Raw genomic sequence first — 7,180 nt, forward strand, 5'->3', positions numbered from 1 at the left:
TGTCGGGTGGGCGTGGCTTAAGGCATAGCAAAGGTGCAATCAATTTGCATGTTTGTCTTTAATTAGATTAGATACTTAATAATGACTATTTAACAACCAACTTGCAAATTCCTAAAAATTTATCAATCAGTTCTTGCAGTTCAATAAAAGCAGTGCTAGCACACCACTGCTTATGACATTGTAAACTGCCATACAAATGTCCAATTATGGAAATTATCCTGTAAAAGGCACAATACAAAAATTCTTGGAAAACAGGTATAACAAGGAAAAAAGTGCTCTTCCTAAACACCGGTAGCTTCCCAAGGGTTGTGGGGTAGTGCTGACCATCACCGCTGAGTCTGGGAATCCAGAACAGCCCAGAGCAGGGGAAGGCAGCCACATAAATGACCTATACTGCATATTTTATTTTAGGAAAATGAAGAAGTAGAACACTGGTTGCAACCTTGGCTGCACTGAGGTCATTGTTCCTGTGTCCCTGCCATAATGTTATACGGTTGCTTCTGGCTGCTTCAGGTAAAACCCTGGTGTATCAGTTCCTAGGCTGCTATAACAAATTACCATCAATTTAATGGCTTAGAAAACAGAAATTTAGTAGCTCTGAAGATCAGAAGTCCAAGATGGGCCAGCAGAGTTGTGTTCCTCTGGGGCTTTAGCAGAGAATTCACTTCCTTGGTCTTTCCAACTTCTCTAGGCCACCTGTATTCATTGGCACCACGTTTAAGGCCAGCAGGTGCATCTCCAATCAAATCTCTCTATCTCTCTCTCCCCTGCTCCCCTCTGTTTTCTGCTTCCCTCTTTTCTCCCATAAGGACCCATGTGACACATTGATAATCTCCCCATCAAGCTCCTTAGACTCTAAGGCTTAGAGTATACTATCACATCTGCAAAGTCTGTTTTGTCATGCAAGGTAGCATGCCCACCGGTTCCAGGGATTAGGACATCTTGGGGAGACCTCCACTCTGTCTACCACATCTGGCTTTTGCTTTAGCACTATCAGAGTCCAGGCAAAAAAAAAAAAAAGTCTTAAAATAGCTTTTTGCTGTATCTATATCTAAATTCCTAGAGTAAGGTCCTAAAATAATCTAGCTTATATTAAATTCTTTGGGGGGGGTAGGAATGAAACTCATTTTTTCCTGTAGTAATATCCCCAAGAATCTCTGAACAGGTGGCAATTTTCATACATATTCCTGATTTTTAAAAATACTTTTTTGCTACATTTATTTTTTAACTAATAATATTTATGCAACTTGAAGTGGAGGCAGGAAAAGATTAAGTACACATAAAACAAAAAGAATAAGAAGTAGAAGGAATATGTGTAACAAAAGGTCAAGAGTTTTTCAGCTTTATTGAGGTATAATTGACACATAAGATTATAAGATTCTTAAAGTGTATGATGTGACAATTTGATTTACCAATACATTGTGAAAGGATTCCCCCATCGAGTTAATTAGCATAGTTTAGATTAAATTCTGCTCACTAACTGGAATTACAATTATAATGTGTGCCTTTCTATTGTTGTCTCATACAAAGAAATTATTTTATTTGCAACCTGGTCTTCTTATGTCAGAGGTGAATGAAAGTTCCCAGTGCTGGTGGAAGTCAAGGTGTGAATATCCAGAGAGGACCACTGGAGACTGGGATTCTCTGAGGGAAGATGGTGAGAAGCTGTTCTAGTGCCCCAGCTAATCCCACTGCCCCCTTCACCAGTCATGTGGCCCATACTTTCTGAACTGAGTCACCATTCTGAGGTCTCATTCTGGCCTTGCCTCGTGGGCCTCCTGTCTCATGTCTCAACACTTCCTTGAAAGGTGGTCATAACTTTCAGAGAGAGAGCAATGCGCCAACAAAGGAGAGCACATGCTTTGCTCAGTCAGCACCAAGGTGTGGAATGGATTGTTTGGGGCTGAAATATGACCCCCAAATCCATCAATTGAATCCCTAAACCCCAGTTTTGAAGATAGGATTGTTTAAAAGGTAATTAAGTTAAATAAGACCATTAGGGAGGACACTATGACCTTGAAATCCCAGCCGCCGGAACTGTGAGGAAATAAATCTCTGTTGTTTAAGAGATGGTCTGTGCTACTTTGTTATGGCAGCCAAAATAGCCTTAGAGGACTGTATTTAAAGCCCTGGCATCCACCCATCTTGAGGACCGGTAGAAACAGAAAGATCCCAGCTCCCACACTGGGCTTGTGCCCACCCAGCTTTCCTGAAAGTCCTCTGGGTGAATAATAAGCCTTCTCTGAAATTCTCTGGTACATGGAGAATCATCAACCTCAATATTTGAAGCAAATTTTGGATGGGGATGCTTACAGAGGAACTCCACAACCCCTACCAGAGGGAGGAGGCTCCTCTGGGGAAGACACCAGAGTTGAATGACTGATGTTTACAGAATCCAATAGGACCTCAAAGCTCTTCCTCAGGCACCTACACCATCAGCCTTCATGTTCAAGTCAGTCAGCAGAACCGCCTCTTTCCTCAGAGTTCTGAGAAGCATTGCAGAGGTCTGTAGGCAAGCTGCCATCTGAAAGAGCCAGCAGTGACCTTGACAACCTCATCAATCATAGCAACACAGATCTGGTGTCACCTTACTTCAACTTAAGCCAATTTTTTTGCAGTTTGACAAGGTTAATGTAATTAACAAGCAGATGAGGGCATCACTCTTATATTAAGAGAGAGAGAGAGAGAGAGAGAGAGAGAGAGAGAGAGAGAGAGAGAGAGAGAGAGAGACACTTCTGTAGAGAGAGAGAGAGAGAGAAACTCCTGTGAGCATTGCTGTTTTGGTTACAACTTTTGCTTGACATAGGACCCAGACCAGGCATTTACCAACTCAGGCCAGATGCTAAATTAAGTTTGAAGACATTTGAGGTGTTCATTATTGATCAGGCTTTTGGCACCTGGGCGGAGAATTAAAGAAGAAACAGCTGGGGTTTAAAAGGTACTGTCTGTAACCTGGGAGCTGCCAAGAATAACAAGTAAACTTTTCAGGTCAGGGCCTCCTTGATGTGTCACAGTTGGCTGTCCTGCACTCTACGCAGAGATGATGGAGGTAAGCAGTGCTCTCAGTGGCTCCATAGCTTCATGCAAGGAAGATAAGAGTAGCTGCCTGGTAGAGTCTTCACATTAAGCAATAATAAGAAATCTATAAAGATGTGAGACTGTCTCTCTTCAGGACTGCATCTGCCCCAATACTTGGGTAGCAGGAGGCTAAACCTGACCCAGACTGCAGTCAGTCAAATGGAATTAATTTACCTTGCAAATGAAAAGCTCAGAAGCCAGCAGGCTTCCGGCATGGCTGGATTCAAGATTCAGATAAAGTCATCAGGAGCCTGGTTCTTGCCATTTCTCAACTCCCTCTCCAGCTGTCCTGGCTGTGATCTCCAGGTTCCGAGGTAATAGAATCTCCAGGAAGTTTGTCGTCTCAGCTTAAATCCATTAAGCAAGAATAACTCTAAGAAGCCTCTGCCAAAGTCTCAGGGCATCTCAGTAGTCAACATGGGGTCGCATGCACATCCCTGAATGAGTTATACATAGAGGAAAGGAAAGCTCTAAAGCAGCCGTGGGCAAACTACGGCCCGTTTGAAAGGAATAAAACTAAAAAAAAAAAAAAAAAGACCGTACCCTTTCATGTAATGATGTTTACTTTGAATTTATATTAGTTCACACAAACACTCCATCCATGCTTTTGTTCCGGCCCTCTGGTCCAGTTAAGAACCCACTGTGGCCCTCGAGTCAAAAAGTTTGCCCACCCCTGCTCTAAAGACACAAACTTTTAAAAAATTTATCATGTACTAAACACCACACAAGGAGCTTTGCTGTGCATTTCTTAAGTTGATTTTTTTAACACTGATATTAAAAAATATTTTAAAATATTTGTTTTTAGAGCCAAAGAAAGACTCAGAGAGATCAAATATCTTGTCTAAGGTCACACAGTAAGTGATGGAAATTGAAGAGTTATGCTGGCCTTTGGACTCATACACTTTAATTAAAGTGAGGCTTAGGGGCCGTCGTTCAAAGCGGAATTAAGTTTACAGCATCCCTGACACCCTATCAGAAACACACACCAAATTAAGAAAACCCCGTCTAATACAGTAATTAGCAGAAAACTTCCCTCTTGTATTGAACTTATACCTGTTCACCCTGGATGTTTTTTTCGCTAGGTCTCTTGGACACTGAGCCCTGATTAATTCAACCTAAGTTTTCTTTTAGTTTATTCAATAGTCACATCACACTCTTGTAAATCCTAAGCTCAATCAACTAAAACGCTAGTTTGTTTTTGTTTTGGAGGATTTTGCTTGTTTTTGTTTTGGGAAATATGAGTTACTCTTATCAGGACCCTCTTTTTTTTGCATCAATGCATTTGATCTTTTCAATTGCACTTGGACTTCATCTCACTGGTTTCAACCCGCCTTTCAAATCATGATTCAGCAGCAAGGCGCCCATCGCCCATCGGTGCCGATCAGCCAGATGCTGCAGGCCTTCCTTAAAGTCCCACGTTTAAGAGGAGAGTGAGTGTTCAGGGCTATGGGAACCCAGGCAACTTTTCAGAGTCTAACAATTCGACTAGTGGAAAATAGGGTTCAACTTGCTGTTTGCAGCTTAGGGGAGCCAGGTTGTCCTTGGCTTGTAAAATACCTTCCAGATTTTACTCATCACAATGGACACATCATAGAAGTGTTAGCATCTCATTCTTAATGTTGTTTCAGTGCTCGGTCTTTTATGGGGCAACCTCCTAAACTTGCACTCTCTCACTACCTAATAAGTAACCTTGAGAGCCTCAGTTTCCCCTATTGGCAAAATGAGAGTATTGAACTAGATGGATTGCTAAGGTCCCTGATACCTATAGCTTTGCTTCTCACACGACAAAAAGCTCAACAAAGCTTTCACTTCTTATAATGGCTTGGTTTTGAATTTGGACACTATTTTTAAAACACCCTCAATTTGCTGCCAGGATAAGCAAAAGCTCGTTCAATGTCTCACCTCTTGTGTTCATAGCCATTCATTTCTTTGCTTGTTGATTTTTTTCATTATCTCTCAGCCCCTTTCATAGGTTTGTGCAACACAACAGCTTTTTGCCTGTCAGTTAAAAATCTCACTGGGATATTCATGGTGAAGATGTTCCACCCAGACATTTGCAAGTATTCCTCTACTCTAAGCAATTCCCAGCAGAAAGTCCAAAGTGATATGTTTTCAGTTAAGGCCAGGAATAACTTATTTTTTGTTAAAAAAAAAAAAAAGAGTTGATGGTACTTTATTAAAACAGCATTCCCTGTCTCCCATGACCCCTTCTTATCTAGTTGACTCCTGGGAGCTACTTTTTCTGCTGGCATCTTGGCTCAGGAAATACACTAAAGAGTCTATCAGGATTCCCACAACTCCCCACTCCCCATGCTCCTTTTAAAAGCATGAGCATTTATCCATAAAAATCGCCCTCGTCTCTGCACCATGCCAAATGTGCTCATGTTTCAAAAGAATGACTTACAAGTGTAGTGGGGACATGTGTAGCTTATGAATGTAAAGCAATGAGAAGTTATAAAATTAATGAAACCAGGTGCTATTTCCAAGTCTCCTATTAGAGTGAACCATTTGTCAACTGAATGCATTCTATACCTTGATTACAAATGTCCTTCCATATAAATGTTGATGAAGCCTAGAAACTTACTCAGACTTACAGTGGCAACACAGGCCATTAATATATCCAATAATAATCACCAGACTAAGAGGAGATTTTATTTCAAACAGGAAAATTAATGCAGTTGACAAGAGTGAGAGAGAAAACCCAGACTAAATAATGCCTTCACTTTTTTCTGGTCTTCAGCATCAGGCGAGGACATACACAGGTGGCATATAAGTAAGGACTGATCTACTAGGAAGAAGCTACTTGAATTTAGCCTTTCTTTAGTTGATAATGTTCAACTCTTCATGTACTTCTTTGATGATAATCTGCTACTCAATCATAATAACACAACCAAGACATGAGTTTTCCAAATAAGAGTAGCTGACTGATTAGGGAGAAGAAGGTGGTATTTACAAGGAGGGCTAGTGAAACAAAATTGAGGTTAGGGCTAGAGGCACAATGCCTGAAACCTAGCCACAGGGCTGCCTGAGGAGGAACTGGTACCTCTGCAGCTGCCTTTGGGCACAGAGGAAATAGCCCCGAGGTCATCCCACTGCACCACTGTGGCACCAGTGAGAAATCTGTGCTGCCATCTGCTCTGGGAGGTTGAATTCTACCCAGAACCTCCTTCTTGGAATCATTCACTTCTAATCTGAAGGATCCCATGGTAGAGGGTGGTGGGTTGGACCTAAGTCCCCTTCTGATCAGGGACCTTAGCAATCTATCTGCATTGATGCCTCAGAGACAGCTAAGGATCCAAATGTTGCAGTCTCTGTCTTGGGAGGGCCGGACTTAGACGTGACAAATATGCCCTAAGACATCCTCAGGGATTAAAATTACATATAACCATTGCCTGTCATCAGAGCCCAGGAGAAATGGTGAGCAAGACATCCAGGGGTCAGAACTTCGTAGCCAATGAGGTTCTCCGCTTCCTCTGTCTAGTCCAGGGATGGGCAACCTTTTTGATTTAGGGCCACAGTGGGTTCTTAAACTGGACCGGAGGGCCGGCACAAAAGCATGGATGGAGTGTTTGTGTGAACTAATATAAATTCAAAGTAAACATCATTACATAAAAGGGTATGGGCTCTTTTTTTTTTTAGTTTTATTCTGGCAATTGCACCAGCACCGCCCCAGGGTATGCAGGGAGCGGAGCGCAGCCTGGTGGAGTTGAGAAGAGCTAGAAGTTTGGGAAGGCAAGGAGGCTTGAATTTGTAGGATCGATACAGGAGAGAAGGAAGCTGCACAGAGTTAAGGTGGACAAGACTCCTCTCTCACTGATCCTGAAAAGTTCTTGCCCTGTCCTCCCTTCCTGGGCTCCTCCCAGACGGATATGAAACTACACTTCTTTTCACAGAGTCTTCAGCATGTTAGGAAACAGCTTTTCTGGTACAGATTTCCTCAATTAGCACAGTGTGGTCCAAAACACCTTTTGAATGGACATGGGTGCTTCACAACATCGCAGGACAGATGTTTAAAAAATATCATTCTTTGATTTACCTCTGCAAATGTACTAATTAATTCAGTCTAAAATAGTCTTCTAACCAGCCTTTCTGCACCAAGCAC

Source organism: Myotis davidii, unplaced genomic scaffold (assembly GCF_000327345.1).
Source record: "Myotis davidii unplaced genomic scaffold, ASM32734v1 scaffold143, whole genome shotgun sequence".
NCBI classification, from domain to species: domain Eukaryota; kingdom Metazoa; phylum Chordata; class Mammalia; order Chiroptera; family Vespertilionidae; genus Myotis; species Myotis davidii.